The sequence below is a fragment of the Canis lupus genome, chromosome 34 (genome assembly GCF_003254725.2).
Source record: "Canis lupus dingo isolate Sandy chromosome 34, ASM325472v2, whole genome shotgun sequence".
NCBI lineage: Eukaryota > Metazoa > Chordata > Mammalia > Carnivora > Canidae > Canis > Canis lupus.
Genome location: NC_064276.1, coordinates 3,948,884 through 3,969,791, shown reverse-complemented (window position 1 = coordinate 3,969,791; position 20,908 = coordinate 3,948,884). Strand labels below are relative to the sequence as shown.

The 20,908-nt window shown below is 44.1% G+C and overlaps 1 long non-coding RNA gene across 1 annotated transcript; it reads left to right on the top strand.

Annotated features, from left to right (window-relative positions):
- The first annotated feature begins 247 nt into the window (after positions 1-247).
- Positions 248-1,436, top strand: LOC118353326 (uncharacterized). The gene is made up of 2 exons (XR_004812106.1): positions 248-710; positions 1,168-1,436. It is a non-coding gene; the product is annotated as an uncharacterized LOC118353326 (long non-coding RNA).
- The last annotated feature ends 19,472 nt before the right edge of the window (positions 1,437-20,908 follow it).

Here is a 20,908-nt window from a genome sequence, read left to right as displayed (position 1 = left end):
GTGTTGGCTTTGCCTGACAGAGTAGATACTGAGGAGATTCACAGAAAATTCGTAGTTTTTAAGAGAGCTACATGTACAGAAACACCACCAGCTCAGACTGGAAGAGCAGACAGTACAAAGTAAAAAGAGGCCTTTAGACCCTCAAAAGTCTACTGGCAGGAGGCAGGCTGAGAAAATCACTCAGCTGCAAACACATGATACCTTTCACAAAAAAAGGAAGGATGACTCACAGGGAAGAACTAGGAGCCCAGAGGGCAGAGTCCAAAGGCTTGGAGTAGAGCTCCTACTCTTACAGTATTTGCCTGACAAGACTCTAGAATCTATATGGCCCAGCAACTTCTTCCTGGCTGTCATTTTCTCCCTTTTTGAGGGAGAGTGTCTAGGGTGGTTATTCTATGACTGCCCCATTATATGTTCAGTGGGAAAGGGTGTTATGGACTGAATGTGTCTCCTCAAAATTCATGTGGTGAAGCCCTAGCCCCTCAATGTGATGGTCTGTGGAGATGGAGCCTTTAGAGGTAGTTAGGTTTCGATGAGGCTGTGAGAGTAGGGTCGTCATGGTAGGATTAGTACCCTTATAAGGAGACACCAGAGAGCTAGTTCTTTCTCTCTCTGCCATATGATATATCAAGAAGGTGGCCAGATCCAAACCAGGAAGAGAGTCCTCACCAACATTTGACCATGATGATACCCTGATCTGTGACACCCAGGTAAGTGTCCATTGTTCATAAGCCCCCAATCTATGGGATTTTGTTACAGCAGCCTGTGCTGATTAATACAGGGGGTGTGGAGGGAAGATACCTTGTCAAGAACCGTACCGGAAGAACTGTATTTAGGAAATATAATCACACCCAAACCTGATTTACATTGTGAGATTCTGGACATAGAGCAGATGCTGAAATGGCACGAAACTTCCGGACCCTCTGGAAGCGGTTGACTTAATTTGCACGTGGGAAGGATATGAATCTTTGGTGGGCTGCAGTAGTCTGCAAGTTGGCTGGCACCATCTCCCACCTCTGTTACATTTGCCCACAACTGCTCCACAGTTAGTCTGTGTGACCCATAGTATACAGCGGAAGAGATGGTACTGCTGATGTTAACCTATTTTTCAAGTGAGGCTTACCTTTCTCTCATCCTCCCTCTGTATCTCTCTGTCTCTGAGGGAAGCCAGCAGCCCTATCAAGAGACCCACATGGTGACGAACTCAGACAGCTGATCCAAATCAGCAATGAGCCAGGGCTTCTTTCCAACACCATATGCCTAGGCTGTCGTGGACACAGAGCGTCCAGCCCCAGGCCAGTGTCAGATGACCACGGTTCTGGCCAGCATCCTGACCACAACCTCCTAAGAGACCTGGACCAGAGGCACCTGGCTAAGCCACTCCCAGATCCTGGCCCTCAGAAACTATGTGAAATAATAAAAATAATTTAAAATCACTGTGTATAGTAATCATTTGGTCCTGATACTTTGACATCTGGAGCCTTGCTGACCGTGGAGAGATCATCGTCTTTCCAGGGCTAAGCCAATTCCCAAGGGGTGAAGACCTTTCATATGCAAACCAAGCAACCCAGAGCCTACGCTCCAAATCACTTCCTTATTGGACTCTCCCAGGGCACCCACACTCTGGGCTACTGTCTGCCTGCACTAATCAGCCCAGGGCCAGGTACCAGACAACTGGAGGTAGCCCCTATGCCTCAGAGCCCCCTGAAACTATGCAGACTGGCCAATCTTAAACTTGCTTTCCCTGTCGTGCTTAGTCTTCTGGTGGAAAAGCACAGCAAAGGCTCTTGCCCACATGTTTCCGTCATTCCCTCTGCCTCCTGGACGACCCTGTGCTTCCTCATGTGGCCCAACTGAGGCATGGTGTACTCCCATCTTTGGGGGTGAATAACAAATCAATGGTAGTCACCTCCTGATCTGTTGGCCTACATTGAAAATAGTATGATTTAGGTAATTTGTTACACACACTAGATAACTAATACACTTAAACACACCTATAATTTTCCTTCATACCACAATGCCATCTTCACATCTAAGAAAATGAAAAATATTCCTTAATATTATCTAATGCCTAAGGGCGCTTGGGTGGCTCAGTGGATTAAGCCTCTATCTTTGGCTCAAGTCATGATCTTGGGATCCTGGGATCGAGGCCCCGTTTGGGGCTATCTGCTCCGCAGGGAGCCTGCTTCTCCCCCTCTCTCTGCCCCTCCCCCTGCTTGTGCTCTCTTTCTCACTCTCAAATAAATAAATAAAATCTTAAAAAATATATCCCCTCATACCTAGGTCCACTTGTAAATGTCCTCCATCTCCCTAAAAATGCCTTTATAACTGGTTTATTGGAGAACAGGATCCAAATAAAGTCCACATATTTTGTTCTATGTTAAGTCTTTCAAGTCACTTTTCAAAGTAGAATTTTCAAAAAGGCAAAACCACAAGTCTCCTATTAACCCTAAGTAACTAGGTATCAACTATTTAATTAACTCATTAATGAAGAAAGCAGCAGGATGGTTAAACTGGTTAAAAGAAACTCTGAGAGATGAAAGCCCTGGAGAAGGATTGCTCAGTTATGTGTTTAGAAGTCTGGTTAACAACCTCCCAGGCAATAAAACCGATCATCAAAACATTTTTTATTATCTTTGAAACCAGATAGGATCATTTGCATCCCAACCAGACAAAAGTCATCTCAACCTTATATCCCTATGTCAGATTAGAATCATTTGCATCTTTTAGCTTTGTGCATGGTATCCCCTTCCCATCACAGAATTGTCAAATATCTTAATGAACCTTAAACGGTCTGAAATGAAGGTGTACCTACTGCCTCCACCCCCAGCCCCAAAGTTTTAGTGTCCTGACATGATATTGAAAGGCAAGGAGAAGAAGTCATGCATTTCCTATTTCCAAGTTTTGAGGTTTTCTTTTTAAAAAAATTTTTTTTCTTAAGTAGGCTCCCTGTCGGCATAGAGCCCAATGTAGGACTTGAACTCACAACCACGGGATCAAGACTCAAGCTGAGATCAAGAATTAGATGCTTAACCTATGGAGCCACTATGTGCCTTGAGGTTTTCTTTTTTCTTAATGCTCTTTTAATCTGGAGTAGTCTCCTCGTTAGGTTGTTCCCCTGTAGAAGGTCCCCACATTCTGATTTTATCTGCTTCCTTTTAAGTGTACTTCTGTTGACTGTGATTTTAAAATCAATACCGAGGGGATCCCTGGGTGGCTCAGCAGTTTGGTGCCTGCCTTTGGCCCAGGGCGCGATCCTGGGGTCCCGGGATGGAGTCCCACATCGGGCTCCCAGCATGGAGCCTGCTTCTCTCTCCTCCTGTGTCTCTGCCTCTCTCTCTCTCTCTGTCTATCATAAATAAATAAATAAATCTTAAAAAATAAAATAAAATAAAATCAATACCTGATTGTAAGAATAATGCCTGGCGCCAAAGGGATGAGATGGTTTTGTGTCAAGGAGTTATTAAACTACTATAGGATGTTGAACTAATACTTTCTTCATTCATTCACTCTGTTGTTAATCTCAAACTCAAACATGTAAGATTCCCTTTGGGGACTTTAAAGTAGCAAATGTGAGCTTGTTATAGATGCACTGTCCTGAGTCTTTGTTTAATTATGGACCTGCCTCCATTTCTTGCAGGAGTCCTAACAGGTAGAAGGTTCCTGGTGGTGATCTGTGAAATGCTGGGCTGCAAGTATGAAGGGGCTTTTCTTCCCCACCCCTCTTCCTTACCTCAGCCATTCATTGAAGGTCCTACAACTTCTGATTTTTGTGAAGTATATTGACTTTTTTCCTTGATACCAATTTCTGATTTGTTCTGCTTTCCCTAAATGTCCTTAATATCCTCAGTCCTCACGGTGGCTTCTCAGCCTGGCTTAGCAGAGGGAGCGCCACACATACGAGGGATTTCTTTGTGGGTCTCCTTCAGAAAGAATGTTCCCTGAAGCTAATGAGACACCCACGGGCCAGAAATACTAGATAAGAGAAGAACATTTACTTAAAGATGAAAGTTCTCATTTTCCTTGTGGGCAAGCCAAGGATGACAACCTAATTCCTCAGCCTTGAATTGGAGAACTTCACCCAGACCCATATTATCCTTATATATTTATGCATTTTAATTTTTAAGAATTTTGAAAGTATGAAAAGTCAAGAATTAGTACAATGAACACATATATACTCTCCACTGAGATTCCAGTGTTCATATTTTGGCTCATTTGCTTTATCTCTCTCACTTTTTTTTTTCCACCTTTTTGAAAACAGGTTGCAGACATCAAGCCATTTCACTGCTAAATACTTCCATCCGCATGTTCTAAGAATAAGGACCTTCTTCCACATTGCCACAACACCTTTGTCACACCTACGAAAATTATCAATAATTCCCTAATTCATCTAGTACTTATTTCACATCCAAGTTTCCCCAGTTGGCTCCCAAATTACTTTTAGGGCTTAAAAAAAAATCTAGGAATCCAGTCAGGAATGTGAAACATTGCTTTTGATCTCTTTTTCTCTTTTCACCTAAAATAACCCCAGTAGTAATTTTTAAATATGTCCACAAATTCTTTGATTCTCCTGATTCAAAAGATGGCTGTACTCTGACTTATTTCTAACAAACAGAACGAACAAAAATGACAGCTTATGCCTTCTGAGACTAGGTCATACCTGGCCTTCTTGCTTTCTCTTGCACTACCCTGTGAAATACTTACTGTCCATTGTTGTTTAAGTAGCTCAGTTTGGGGGGGCAGTAATTTGTTACTCAGCAATCGATAACTCATAGAGTATCCACTCAACTCATCCTTCTACCCCTCCTTACATCTCCTATGTACTGGAAGTTAGGTTCAAAGTCTTAGTGAGGTTCAATCCAAACATTTTTGGCAGGAGTCTTGGTATGTTGTTTTAAGAACTTCGTGTTCTAGTACATTGGGGGGGTGCAAAAAGGTAGGTGTCAGATTAACAGTGGTATTATGTTTGATCATTTGGTTCCATTACTAAAAATCTTGTACCATGTGAAAGGTCAGATTATTGTTCAAAACTCCTCTCCTACCCACCTAACCTCCATAAGAGGTATACTTCCCCGCTCCACCAATGCAAGGCTCAGCAATATAATGTTTTGGCCAAAAGGGTGTTAGCGCACATGATGCAAGCAAAGGCTAGAAGCATGCCTGCCATTCTGAGCTGTCCCTCCTGTACCTTTGCCATCACCATGAGAAGAGCTTCTCCCTGGTAGCCGTCATCCCCTGAACCTGAGCCCCAAGACTGTCCAGCCAAGCCCAGCCTAGATCAGCTGCCCTGCAGATCAGTGCAAATAAATGTTATTTCTAGGTACTTCATTTTGGGTTTTTTAGGCAGCATGGGGAGGGGGCAGTAGCTGATACAACAGAGCACAACAAGGCGGCTGCTACTGGTAGACACCACTGAGCATCTGCTTTTCTCAAAGAATCAGCATCCTGATTCAGAGACATAGGCACCTGGCAGCCAGGTTTAGGTGGCAAAGCTTGCCCCCAGCACCATGGTGAATCAAACTGGAGGTGGGGGGCTGAGTTTTCCAAGTTGGTTTTGGGGTGAATGAAGACTAGCCAGTTTCCCTGTGTGGCTAGAATAGTACCACCTACATACAGGACCAATAAGGTGGCCATATTTAAAAATAAAACAATGGGGTAGCCATGGTGACGCAGCAATTTAGCACCATCTGCAGCCTGGGGTGTGGTCCTGGAGACCCAGGATCAAGTCCCATGTCAGGCATCCTATATGGAGCCTGCTTCTCTCTCTGCCTCTCTCTCTTTCTCTGTGTGTGTGTGTGTCTCTATGAATAAATAAACAAAATCTTAAAAAATAAAAAAATAGAAATAAAACAATGAAGCAGACACAAAGATAAACAGGGTCCTTCCAGCATTCCAGGTCCTAGTTCTCATCCCTTTCTGACCTTTTCTTGACAATCAATTCTAGTATTGACTCTCACATCCTTACAAGTGACTCTCTTATGAATAAGATAGTGTCACTAGATTTCTACACTTGCAACTCAAGAGTCTTTACATACACGCTGAAACCTGCCTCACCCAGGTGTGCCCCAAACACACCTGCGTTAGTTTCCTGGGGCTGCCACAGCAGCTTAAAATAACAGAAATGCCTTATCTCACAGTTCTGGAGACCAGAATTCTGGCTGGGTAGTCCTCCCTCTAAGGCCAGAATCCTTCCCCAGAACTCATAGCTCTGGAGGCTCAAGGAGGTCCTGATCCTGCTATTGCCTCATTCCAGTCTCCACTTCCACCTTCGTATGACCTTTTCTGTGTCTGTAGCTTCTTCTCTTCTGCCTCCTAGAAGGACACATGTCATATATACAGCCCTCCTGGATTATCCAGGAAGATCTCATTTCAAGATCCTTAACTTAGTTACAAGACTCTTTTTCTTTTTCTTTCTCTCTTTTTTAAAAGACTTTATTTATGTATTCATGAGAGACACAGAGAGAGGCAGAGACACAGGCAGAGGGAGAAGCAGACTTCCTCGGGGAGCCCGATGTGGGACTCCATCCTGGAACCCTGGGATCATGCCCTGAGCCAAAGACAGATGCTCAACCCCTGAGCCACCCAGGTGTCCCTACAAGAGTCTTTCTAATCAATGCCACAGACGCTGGCTCCAAGTATTAGAACATGGACCACATAGCTCATGTAGCCTTCTCACCAGGCCTCAGCCAGGGGAAAACCTGTAAATTGGTACGTGTGTGTGATTTGCAGAATTGAGTTGGAGAGCAATTTTTTTTTTGAGATTTTATTTATTTATTTGAGAGAGAGAAAATACAGCGGGGAGGGGCAGAGCAAGAGGCAGAAGCAGACTCCCCGCTGAGCAGGAAGCCTGATGTGGGACTCCATCCCAGGACTCCAGGATCAAGACCTAAGCCTAGGCAGCCACTAAAACCCTTAACCCACTGAGCCATCCAGGTGTCCCTGGAGAGCATTTTAAATACCTATAGGAGTTATGTGTAGTCTGAAAAAAAAATAAGAGAAAGCAAGATTCCAATAAGTTTTAAATTATTTTGTGTTGAAAGGAACAGACATTTACATATCTATTAAAGTCAAAAGTATTTGAATTCAGGAATATGTGTAACTGGAGCATAGGGACTCAGGCCACACCAATGCATCTTCTAGAAATTATGGATTCACTGACAGAACAGCTGTAGACAGGGCTCCCAGCACAACTGCGAGGCACCAAGAGACCCAGCCTTAATCTGTGATATTCAGGCTCATAGTTGCCTGAAGCCCCTGGCCGTAGTCGCCTCAATGAGCCAGAGGGCTGACTATCTTCCTCTTCTGTGCACAAATATCGTTTAGTCTGGGAGGATTTAGAATTAAGTATCAAAAACTTTTGACACTCAAAACCATTGTATCCTTTTAATTTTTTTTAATTTTTTTTTAATTTTTTAAAATTTATTTGTGATAGTCACACAGAGAGAGAGGCAGAGACATAGGCAGAGGGAGAAGCAGGCTCCATGTACCGGGAGCCCGACGTGGGATTCGATTCCGAGTCTCCAGGATCGTGCCCTGGGCCAAAGGCTGGCACTAAACTGCTGCACCACCCAGGGATCCCCATTGTATCCTTTTTAAATTTTATTTTTAACTGATCTCTATACCCAGCTGGGGCTCTAACTCACAAACCTGAGATCAAGACTCACATGCTCTACTGACTGAACCAGCCAGGTACATCTCAAACACATAGTCTGAAGATGAAATCTGTTGGGTAAAATCTGTACATATTTGGTGTTTGATATTCTTGGGACCCTTAAGAGAATTTGACCTATTGGAAGGTCAGCCATGTCACATCAACCTTAACATGGGCAACTAAATCAGTAATTTGACTTTCGATTTGGGGATGGAGTCTTATTTAGTTTATTTACCACGTGGAAACAATTCAGAGAACTTAAGTTTGGTTCTCTTTGTAACTGTAATTTGTTAGATTTCCTGTAGTTATTCAGTATTCAGGATTCTTTTTTTTTTTTTTAGGATTTTTCTTGGGGGTGGAGGGTGTATCTGGGTTGCCTACTCAGTTGAGCGTCCAACTCTTGGTTTCAGTTCAGGTCATGATCTCAAGGTTGTGGGATTGAGCTCTAAATTGGGCTCCACACTCAGCAAGGAGTCTACTGGGGATTCTCTCTCCTCTCCCTCTGCCCCTCCTGCTTGTGCTCTCTCTCTCTCTCTCTCTCAAATAAATAAATAAATAAATAAATCTTTTAAAAAATATTTACTTTACTTTTAAGTAATCTCTACACCTACTGTGCAGCTCAAACTTAAAACCCTGAGATCAAGAGTCACATACTCTACCAACTGAGCCAGCCAGGCACCCCAGGAATTTTTTTATTGTTAATTCAAACAACAAAAACACTGTAAAAGGAAATAAGTTATATTACATGTTGAAATGCAGCTAAAAAGATCTGAGGATGGGAGGAGGGAAAGTTGGAGGAAGGGAGTCAAAAGGCATAACCTTGCAGTTATAAGAGAAATAAGTGCTGGGGATGTCATGCACAACATGAGGTCTTCAGTTCACACTGCTCTGGGATATACAGGAAAGGCAGGAGAGTAGATCCAAAGAGCTCTCCCCACAGGATACATTTTCACCCTCTTCTTTTTATTCTATCTATATGAGGTGATGGATGCCAACCAAACCTATTGTGGTGACCATTTCACAGTGTATGTAAATCAAACCATCATACTGTACATCTTAAATTTAAAAGAAATAATAGGAATGAGGCAGCCAGGGATGCCTGGGTGGCTCAGCAGTTGCGTGTCTGCCTTCAGCTCAGGGTGTGATCCTGGGGTCCAGGGGTCCAGTCATACACAAATGGACAAAGGAAAAAGAGAGAGAAAGAGACAAAAAAATGGACTCTTAGCTATGGAAAACAAACAGATGGTTATCAGAGGGGAGGTGGAGGGGAATGGGTGAACTAGGTGAAGGGGATTAAGAGTACACTTATTTTGATGAGCGATAAGTAATATATGGAACCGCTGAATCACTGGATGGTACATCTGAAACTAATATAACACTTATGTTAGCTACACTGGAATTAAAACAAATGAAATAAAATTTGTGGGTGCAGGGGCACTTGGGTGGCTCAGTCAATTGAGCACCTGACTCTTGGTTTCCGCTCAGATCATGACCTCAAGGTTGTGAGATACAGCCTTGTGTCCGGCTCTACACTGGGCATGGAGCCTGCTTAAGATTCTCCGTCTCCCTCTCTCCCTCCCCCTGCTCGTGCGCACTCTCTCTCTCTCTCTATCTCTCTAAAATAAAATAAATAAATGAACTCTTTAAATAAATATATAAATAAAATTTGTGGGTAGTTATTCAATAAAAATATATTTAGTAGGGCAGCCTGGGTGGCTCAGCGGTTTAGTGCTGCCTTTGGCCCAGGCCATGATCCTAGGGACCTGGGATCGAGTCCCACATCGGGCTCCCTGCATGGAGCCTGCTTCTCCCTCTGCCTATGTCTCTGCCTCTCTCTCTCTCTCTGTGTGTCTCTCATGATTAAATAAATAAAATATTTTAAAAAATAAAAAATTAAAAAATATATATATTTATTTAGTAGTGATTATGCGGGATCCCTGGGTGGCGCAGCGGTTTGGCGCCTGCCTTTGGCCCAGGGCGCGATCCTGGAGACCCGGGATCGAATCCCACATCGGGCTCCCAGTGCATGGAGCCTGCTTCTCCCTCTGCCTGAGTCTCTGCCTCTCTCTCTCTCTCTCTCTGTGACTATCATAAATAAATAAAAAAAAATTAAAAAAAAAAGTACAGTGATTATGCGAAGGAGATGCTCATTTAACACCCTGAAACTAATGGAATAAAGACTTTATTTATATTTTTTCAAAGATTTATTTATTTATTTCAGAGAGAGAGAATATGAGCGGGACGGGCAGGAGAGGGAGAGAGAATCTCAAGCAGACTCCCCACTGAGCACAGAGCCCTATGTGGGGCTGATACCACCACCCAGGAGTTCATGACCTGAGCCAAAACCAAGAATTGGACGCTCAACCAACTGAGCCAACCAGGTGCCCCTGGAATAAACATTTTAAATAAAAATCAAAATATCGCAAAGTACAGTTTAATATTTCTACTGATAAAGCAGTTTTGAAGTAAACAGCATTCCCGTTTTATGAATTAAAATGAAGCGACACTGGGGCACCTGGCTGGCTCAGTTGGAGAAACGTGGGACTCTTGATCTCAGGGTCATGAGTTTGAACTCCACGCTGGGTGCAGAGAATAAACAAACAAACAAAATGAAGAGACATTTACAGCAGCCCTATTCATAATTGCCCCAAGTAAGAAACGACCCAAACATCTTTCAATGGGTGAGCTGATAGACAAACAGTGATATACCTAGGCAATGGAATGTTACTCGGATATAAAAAGGAGCAAAGTATTCAGACGCCCCAAAACATGGATGCATGAGTGAAAGAAACTGGTCTCAAAACGTCACTTACAACTGATCTCATTCATACGACATTCTGGAAAAGCAAAACTGGAAGAAGAAAGAACAGATTTGTTGTTGCCGGGAGCTGGGGGTTGTGAGGACTTGACAACAGGGTACACGAGGAAGTTTCCTGGGGCGATGGCAGTGTTCCTGGAGCTGAAGCGGGTGGTCAATACACACATCTACACATATTTAAAACTTATAGAACTGTGCAGCAAAGTCAAATGTTTATTTTATAATATATAAATATCTAAAATAATTAAAATACATAGAGACAAATATCCAAAAGTCTGAACAATAATTCTTTAACTTGCTCTTTTTCTTTGGATACTTATTGCTCAGTATTCAGTGAATGGAGAAATAACTTGTGGTATCAAATTCCTTAATCTCAAGGGAACCCCATGAAAGAAGTCAATATATGTTCAACAAAACAGCAGAGAGATCCCTTCTGACACCCTGATATTGTTTCCATTAAATCCCAGTAAGAGAGAAAGGTGGTGAGGCCCGTTTAAGAGCCCAGAGTCTACTAGTGTGATGAGAGCTACTAGGAAGGAAGTGTCAGCATCAGAAAGTGACAGAAAGGAAGAGCACAATTTTGCTAATCCAAAGCCACATGCAAAGGACAGCAGGTCCCAACTCCTTTTAGTTGAAAGCAAGCAAAGCACCAATAAGGAGAAAATTAGAGTCAATCACTGGACTCATTTAGCAATTTCTTTTTCTTTCTCCCTAAACTATCTCTTAGTTTAAATAATAAAACTCAGTTTTCTTTTTCTTAATGGGTAAGCATTATTATAGTTCAGCATTTAAATCTAAATTCACACACTTTCTTGAATAACTCTGCTTTTTTTTTTTTTTTTCAAAGGAAGAAACCCTACCTTACTGTTCTGGAAAGTGGGAGACTTTCTCATTTGTTTTTAGAGACAGTGTCAATTTTCATAGAAAAAGGACACGGTTCTGTCACCATTTAGGGTACTGTTTGTATTGGTTAGCTCCTGCTGCATAACAAACATCCTTAAAATTTAGTGACTTAGAGCCACTAATTGTATGGTTTCTCAAGTTTCTGCTGGCCACCTGAATTCAGACAGCTTGGAGAGAAGCTGAGGCTGAAGTCTAAGGTGGCTTCATTCACATGTCTGGGGCCTTGGTAATGGCAGTCAGCTGGGCCTTGCCCTCCATGTGGTCTCCGAGTGTTCCAAGAGATTGACAAGAGAATTCACAATCTCTCTTAAGGCCCAGTCTTATAGGTTGCACTATGTCATTTCTGCTGCATTCGGTTGGTCAAAGCAAGTTGCCAGGCCAGCCCAAGGTCAAGGGTTGGAGAAATAAGTCCTATGGCTTGATTTAAGGGGGAGCAACAAAGTTATATTTTAAAGCAGTAAAGGGCACAGAGACGCTACTCATCGGGGGGCTGTGACTGTAACAAAGCACCACTCTACTGTTAATAATGTTTAAAGCTTATATAAATATTAATTAAATTAGCTTTTGGATCTGAAACTGGATGAAATTAAGCTAAAGATTTATTTTGGATTAGAAGCTTGCATTGACTCCAGCTTTGATGTAGTTAATCCTTATTTTAAAACCATCAGAAACCACTTATAGATGATTCATAGAAATCCAACCCTGTGGTTTTTATGGGGATTTTAACCATCAACTAACAGAAAAGTAACATGGAATCCATTAGCTATTTTAAAAAACACTATTATTATCTAATCGTGTGTCAACTCCCCTGGGTGTCCTGATGTCTAAACATTTCATAATGTTGTAAAATTATGAAAGGATCCAATTCTCAAAAGGATGTGGGCAACCTTGAACATAACTGTCGACTAGCACCAGAATGCCGGGAGGTCCCTGGAGTACAGGCACAGAGGATAATCCTTGTGTGTGCAGTTCCAGCTCAACCCCCCTGTCACCATGGACTGCCTAACTTGTCACCTCTCTGGCAATAAGGAGCGATGCTCACATGGGGACCAGAGCCACACCAACATTTGACCACCTCTGTAGTCTGAGCTAATTCCAGGAATTCCCCAGGGAAAAAGTGTCAGGCAAAAAACGTCAAGGTCGAGAAACTGCCCCCACACCTGTCCCAATTACTCAGTCTCACCAAATTCATCATGCTCTTTCCCACTCGAAGCCTCTGTGCTAGCAGTCCTCCCTGACTGTGAACTTGTCTCCCCAGGGTAAGTAATGAAGTGAAGTATAAATCACAGCAAGGGTGTTGGCATCCTCCAATTGCTCTGGCTTGCCTCTGTGTTGCTCCCACCCTGGATTTTCGGCCTCCATCTGGCCTCAGGGAATGATTTTTTTCTCCAACACCAGGGCACTTTCTGCAAACCCCAGGCTATGTCTGAGCCCAGGGCCTTGTTGCTGAGGGAGAAATGACACCAGCAGAAGAACAGGTCCTGCAGGGAACACTGGGCAGCCAGAGTGTTCCAGGTTCTCCCCAAAGAACAGGGGAGTAAAAAAAAAAAAAAAACCAAAAAAAAAAAAAAACAAAAAAACAGGGGAGTAGAAAGAAGAAACCCAGAAACAGAGAAATAAGAAAAGGAGGAGGAAAAAGGATGACTCTGGAGATAAGAATTTCCTTTTCACACTTCTGCTGACCCTGGGGTGGGCCTTACATCGCCAGTGAGAAGGAGACTAGAGGGATTTGTAATGTGGAGCGGGGCCTGGGCTTGGGTGGTGTATGGTACAGAAGGGGTCCCAGCGTGTCCCGTTATAGAAGGGCATATACACCCCCACCTGATGGATACAGACAGTGAAGGCTTTGTCCCAAACCAAAAGAAGCTGCAAGCCTTTCTAAAAATTCTGAGTTTCCAGGTGAAGCTATCTTCCTATGGGAACTCAACTGGGTGAAACAGGCGGTTACTCGCTCAGCAGCTGTGTGTGCCCCAGGGGCTGTAACGCCAAAGCCTTTCTTTCTCCCTAGAAAAACCAAAGCACTTATGACTCAGGCGGCTCTCTCTCTCCCCCACAACTCCGCCTTTCATAAAGTCCTACGGATGTCCCTCAGTGGCCCCCTCCTGCCTTTCCCCACCTCACTCTCTCTCCTGATGGCAGCCTGGGAAACTCCCTCTCTCCCCTCCGCCAACAACATGGCTCCAGGACCCAGGCTGACCACCCTGCCCAGCCCGGAGTCCTGGGACAGATCGATCCCAGAGCCTCAAGGTTCAAGTTCAAACTCCTAGCGTGCCATTGACGTCGGGCCTCAGTTTACTCCCCTGGGCCCTTCCCCCCAACTCCCGACTCCTATCCTTGCACCAGGGCCAAGTGCATCAGGACTGTCACACTGCTAGGCATTAATCCATGCTGTTCTCTCCTCCCTGCTGCAAACTCTCTTGGAGGTGGAGGCAAATATTATTTCAGCTGTAAGGCTGCACTCCTCCCCACAACCTCACCAGGACCCCCACCCCAAGCAGTCACTGCTGGCTGTGCCTGTGGATTTCTGCACGCCTCATGTTTAAAGCCCCTGTGACGGGTGACAGCTGGGATAGGGATGTCTGTCTCCCTTCTCTCGGGGAGGGGGATGTGTCCTCACTGAATCCTGCCCTCCCTGGGCTCTGACTTACTCCACACCATACAGTGAACAACTCCTCTCATAGTTTTCAGTGCCATATGCTTTCTGTAGAGAAGGTTCTCTGTCAACAAGTGGGAGGTGATTTATCCAGCAGCCGTTGCAGATCTATTCAACTATTTTTTTGAACCCGCCCCTCCTTTTTCTTCCCAAAAAAGCTAAAATTAGGTCTTTGATGGTTCCTTGAAGTATTGAAGTTACCATAGAACCCAACAATTCCACTCCCAGGGATAGAGCCAAGGGAATTGAAGACATAAGTCCACAAAAATCTATACGTAAATGTTCACAGCAGCATTATTCATAATAGTCAGAAAGCAGAAACAACCCAAAAACCCATCAACTAATGAATGGAGAATTAAAGTGGGCTCTATCCGTTCAATGGAATATTGTTTAGCTGTAAGACGGAATAAAGCACTGACATGTATCACAGCGTGGATGAGCCTTGAAAACATTATGCTAAGTGAGATACTAGGCACCAAAGACCATGATTCCATGATTTCATTTACAGAAAGTGTCCAGAATAGTCAAATCTACCGCGACAGAAAAATTAGAGTGTGCGGGGGCTGGTGGGTGAGGCGGCACAGAGTGGCTGCTGCTGCTGGGTGCGGGTTTCCATTCAAGAGAGGGAAACGCTCTGGGGTGGACTGTGGCGATGACTGCACGACTCGGTGAATACCCCAAACCACTGACTTGCACCTTTTAAGTGGATGGACGGCACCTGTGAGGTGCACCTCAATAAAGAGGTTGAAAAGAATTGCTCTCTGAGCGCTGTCAAGGGATACCGCAGCTGTCGCAGGGCTGTGCATTGTCTGTCATTTCTCATCTGAGCGCGAGAAGAAATCGCTTTGCAAAGACCTTGCGGCTCTCGGCCCGGCCGCGTTAACCTTCCTTGGGGCCTCCCGCCTCCCTCGTCTCCTCCTTCTCCCCAGGCCGAGGCCGGGGCCGGGGGCGGGGGGGTGGGGGTCCGGAGCGGACAGCGGGTCGCGGAGGAGCCGCAGCCGCAGGAGTAAGGGGGCCGCGGGGCCTCGCAGGTGTGCACGCGCCCAGGAAGGTCCGGGCCCGGGCTGCGTAGACGCGCCCGCCCAGCGCCCGGGGCTGCGGTGCGGGAAAGGGTGACACCCCACACTAGCACAGCTGTGCCGCGTCGGTACACCCAGCGGCCCCGAGAGACCCCGAAACCAACCTTCACCTACTCCCAGGGCGAAAAACAAAAATCTGGGAGAGGGCTTTTCAGGGGTGCGGGCGGCAGCACCTGCGGCTCAGCCACCGGGCACCTGGCCCCGGATCCCGTCCCTCCCGGGTCCCCGCAGACCTCAGGCTGGGGCGGGGGGCGCCCCAGGGTCCTGGGGAGCTGCGGGGCCAAGGGCCGCCGGAATGGGGGGCGGGGGGCGAGCACGAATCGGAGCCGAGTCAGCGGAATCCGTCCTGGCTCCGAATCAAAGGGACCGCAGGGGGCAGGAGGTTCGAAAAACAGCAATATTTGTATTAGGAGAGAAAAGCAAATACAAATGTCCCCGCAGTAGGGACTCGGAGGTTCGCGGGAGAAGCAGAAACCGGGCGGCCCGGAGCCGGGGGGGGGCGGGGGCAGGCGAGGCGCGCCCGGGACACGCGGGACCCTGCGGGCCGGGTGGGCGCCGCGCGCGGGGCGGGAGGGCGGCGCCGGGGAGGACGCCCAGGCGTGGGGACCCACGGGGGCGGCCAAGACGCGCAGGCCACACCGTCGACCTGCGGCGCACCTGCTCGAGGGGGAACCGCGGCCCGCGACCTCAGGGTGTCCTGCTTTTGCCTCTAAAATGCGTGCGAGAGGGAGGAATCTCAGAGACCAGAAGAGGAGGGGTTCTGGCCCTGGGAGCTGGGGCTTGGAAGGAGAGCCCCGCCCAGTCTGGAGCCATTTGCTTGAGAGGTGATCCTGGGGCCTCTCCTTGGAGGCCAGCTCAGACACCTTGTCACACCTTGCTACCTCTGCTGTCGTCCAGCCAAATGGCAGGGATGATTCAGGAGCTGGTGGACACGCCAGCAAGAGTCCCAGGGGGGAGCAAGGGGGCCCCTGTCCATCTGGGCCTTCTTTCTTGTAACTGTTTCTGTTATTAGCAACAGAATTCATGTTCATGATTTAACAATATATAAAATACATTATGGTTGTGTAGTGGCCCTCTGCAGATGTCCACCCCGCAATCCCTAGAAACTGTAAATATGCTGGGTGGCACACACAGACCCACACAAAGTGTCGTGAGTGTGATTAGTTAAGGTTCTGAAGATGGGAGATTATCCTGGATTACCTGAGTGGGCCCAGTGTGATCACAGGGAAGAGAGGGCAGGAGGAGCAGAGTCAAAAGAAGTAGATGTGACCACAGAAACGGAGGTCCCAGCCATACGGTTGCTAGCTTTGAAGATGGAAGGGATACAAGTCACTGAAGGCTGGCAGCTTCTAGAAGGTGGAAAAGGCAAGGAAAGAGCTTTTGCCCTTGAGTCCCCAGGAAGAACTCAGTCCTACAAACACCCTGATTCCAGGACAGGGTAGTGAAGCCCATCTCAGACTTCTGACCTCTATGAATGTAAGATAATAAATTGGTCCTGTTTTAAGCTACCAAGTTCGTGATCATTTGTTACAGCAGCAACAAGAAAATAATATATGAATACATACATTTAAAGAAAAGAAATCAATTGTAACCCACTACCCAGAAAAAAATCATAATTTTCAATGTCTATAATTTAGCAGTCAACTGAGAATAGGAACTAGTATGTAAAGGCACTTGCAAAGAGTGAAAGTGTCATGCAGCTAATGCTGGTATGTCCAGGTGAAGACGCCTCAGAAACTCTACCAGCTAAGACGGTCTTGAAGCTTACCCAACACCCAGATCTGGGGTCCTCAATATAATTCTCCATTAAAGGAAACCAGAGATCCTTGGATAAATGACTAATTTTAGGGCTCAGATGGAAAGATACAGATGAAACCAGTCCTGTAATCCTGCCAGACAGCGAGGAAGTGCTCAAAGAATAATAGGAACTTATCAAAAGAACCGAAGACAGTTAGCTTTGAGGAGCTCCCTTTGGGCAAATCTGGGATAATTTGACCAACAATAATGATAGTACTGAATTATGGCAATTCTCATTTTATTCTATTGCAATAATAGTCTAAAGTAAAAATCCACAAATGCCTACTGATATAATTATATAAATGAAAAAATAATTGGGGAGAAGAGAAAGCTCTTTCCTATGGTGGAATATCAGAGAATAAATGTTGAATGAATCATGGAATTAGAAATACCATTTGCCACCATAGCAGTAATTGTGTCAGAGAGAATCATCAATGGATGCTGAAACAGTGGGTGAAAGTTTAATGAAAAACAGGATTTGTATACAATCTCACTCCTCACAGGGTATGAACTATAAAAGGGAAAATAATAACTTTACAGTGGAGAAACCTGGCAGTCATCTTAGCCAAGTGATCAAAATTAGCATCACCAGTAATGGGACACATTCACAACATGAGCCTCTGACATGATGCCACAGAAGGGCATGTCACTCAGTGCTGCTCCTGCCAAAAACTCAGAACCTCAATTTGTGAGGCAATATCAAACAGATCAAAATGAAAGGTATTTTTACAAAATAACTGGCCTGTATCCTTTAAAAATGCCAATGTCATGAACAACAAAGAAAGATACAAAATTATCCCTTATTAAAAGAGATTAAAGAGGCATGATAGAACTTAAATGCTCTATAGGTTCAGCATTGGATCCTGGGCCAGGAAAAATGGTATTTTCCCCCTTTCCTTATAAAGGACATTAGTCGGGCAGCCTGGGTGGCTCAGGGGTTTAGGGCCGCCTTCAGCCCAAAGCTTGATCCTGGAGACCGAGGATCGAGTCCCGCATCAGGCTCCCTGCGTGGGACCAGCTTCTCCCTCTGCCTGTGTCTCTGCCTCTCTCTCTCTGTGTCTCTCATGAATAAATAAATAAAATCTTTAAAAATAAATAAATAAAGGACATTAGTCATGCAACAAACGTGAATGAAACTTGTTGAAAGACCACCATCTATGAACCAAGAAGCATCCTCACCAGACACCTTATCTGCAGGCACCAGCCTCTAGAACTATGAGGAAATAAATGTCTGTTGTTTATAGGCACCCTGGTCTATGGTATCTTTGTCATCACAGCCCAAATGGACTAAGACAGTGGTAATGGTTGCACAGCATTGTGAATGTGTTTAATGCCATGGATTGTACACTTAAAAGTGGTTGCAAAGGACAACAGCTATTGGCAAAAATGTGGAGGAAAAGGAACACTCATGCACTGTTGGTGGAAATGCAAACTGGTGCAGCCACTGTGGAAAACAGTATGGAAGTTCCTCAAAAGGTTAAAAATAGAACTACCCTGCCATCCAATAATCACACTACTGGATATTTACCCAAAGAATACAAAAACACTAATTCAATGAGAAATACGCATCCTTATGCTTCTAGCAGTGTTATTTACAATAGTTAAGATATGGAAGCAGGCCAGATGTCCATCAATTGATGAATGGCTAAAAAAGATGAGATAGATAGATAGATGATAGATAGATTAGATGATAGATAGATAGATAGATAGATAGATAGATAGATAGATAGATAGAATGCCTGGGTGGCTCAGTGGTTGAGTGCCTGCCTTCAGCCCAGGGTGTGATCCTGGAGACCTGGGTCCCACATCAGGGTCACTGATAGCTCCACATCAGCTCTCCCTGAGAGCATGGGGCCTGCTCTCTCTCTGCCTATGTCTGCCTCTCTCTCTCTGTGTCTTTCATGAATGAATAAATAAAATCTTAAAAAAAAGATAGATCTGTGAACAATCAAAAAAAAAAAAAAAAGGAAGAGGAAAATCTTTGTTGTTTTGTGCCATGTATTCCTTATATTATCATTGAAAAACCTGCATCATCTTTTAGAGTAACCCACACCTCCCTTAGGGAAACACCTTGGCCCATTCTACTTGTAATCTTTTATAAGTTAACTCTTGTATGAGGCGACCCGACACTAGAGAAGGTTGGCAGCTTTTATATGCAGTGTATTGATGATAAGGACAGAGACAGTCTCCTAACTAGTGCAAATCCTTCAGTAGGCTACACATAGACTGTTTTGTTGTTAGTTTGGTCTGCTGTTGTTTTTATCAGCATTATAATCCAAACTAGGATGCCTGTCAAAAAAATTGTCTTCACAAATGTGTCTAACTTTGATGTTGGTGAACTGTTTTCCTTGGTCTATCTGTACTCATGTATTGTAGTTCCATTTGAGATATGAATTGAAAGAAGACATAGATGTACAACTATTTAAGAAGCCAAATGTAGAGTCAGTTTAAATGCCTGATCTCCTGGCTTCCTTGCACAGTGGGGTCACAGGAAAGAATGCTTGAGATGGCAAACATTAAGTATTACTCATGCTTGCCCATTTCTAAAGACAGGAATTGTAGTTGTTGAAAAAAGTAAACTTTTTCCAGAAAGAAAATGCTGCTACTCCTCTAGATAAGGCCAATGTAGAACTGCTGTCTCATGTATATACTCTTCTTTCAAAAAATGGTATACATGGAAGAAATCTGGCAGACCTGAAACCAACATATAAAGAGAGCTGTGAGAAGACCACATAAGGAAAGAGAAGGCCAAGGAACAGTAGAACCAAAAGGCAAATAAAAACCAACAAAGACTTAACTAAGTTACTGGCCCTTCAGATGAATCCAAGTGGGCACATTCAAGTTACTAAGAAGAAAGATCCATCCATGGACAGTCCCAAGGACAAGAAATGTTCCTAGTAGTCTGAGAGTCAACTAATTTTATTCCCTTGTTTTATGGATGGCAACTTATTTTAAAAAATCAAACTACATAATTAACTTAGCAAATAATATCAAGTAACTGAACTTCTTATTATTGTATTTCTCTTTGGAGATTAACACATTGAAATTCTGGTTTTATGTATCAGTTCAAATATGATAATTAATAAACCACAGTACTAAAAAAAAAGATAGATAGAATGAAATATTATTTAGTCATAAAAAAGAGTGAAATCTTGCCATTTCAAGACCCGTGCAACCACATGGATAAAGGTAAAGAGTATAATCTAAGTGGAATAAGGCAGAGAAAGACAAATACCATATGATATCACTCATATGTGGAATTTAAGAAACAAAACAAATGAGCAAAGGGGAAAAAAGAGAGAGAGAGAAAGAAGAAAACCAAGAAACAGACCCCTAGCTATGGAGAACAAACTGATGGTTACAGAGGGGAGTGGTTAGGGGTAGAGGAAATAGGTGCTGGGGATGAAGGAGTGGACCTGTTGTGATGAGCACCTAGTGATGTATGGAAGTATTGAATCACTATTACTGTACACCTGAAACTAATACAGCACTGTGTGTTAACTAACTGGAATTAAAGTAAAAACTTTTTTTTTAATTATTGAAAATATTTTAAAATCAATGTTAAAATGGTAAATTTTATGCGATATATATTTTACCATAATAAAAAGTAATTTGAAAAATCCTGAAACTTTCACAAACACATCAGTAGCTGATTGGCAGAATGTGTATAAGGGTTATAATTATATAATGCCAGTATGCCAATGTTAATTTCCTTATTTATTTATTTATTTATTTATTTATTTATTTTTTAAAGATTTTATTTATTTATTCATGACAGACAGACAGAGAGAGAGAGAGAGAGGCAGAGACACAGGCAGGGGGAGAAGCAGGCTCCATGCAGGGAGCCCGATGTGGGACTCGACCCCAGGTCTCTAGGATCAGGCCCTGGGCTGAAGGCAGATGCTCAACCACTGAGCCACCCAGGTGTCCCGCCTCTTTTTTTTTTTTTTTCAAAGATTTTATTTATTTAAAGAGAGAGAGCATGAGTGGGCGGTGGGATGGAGAAA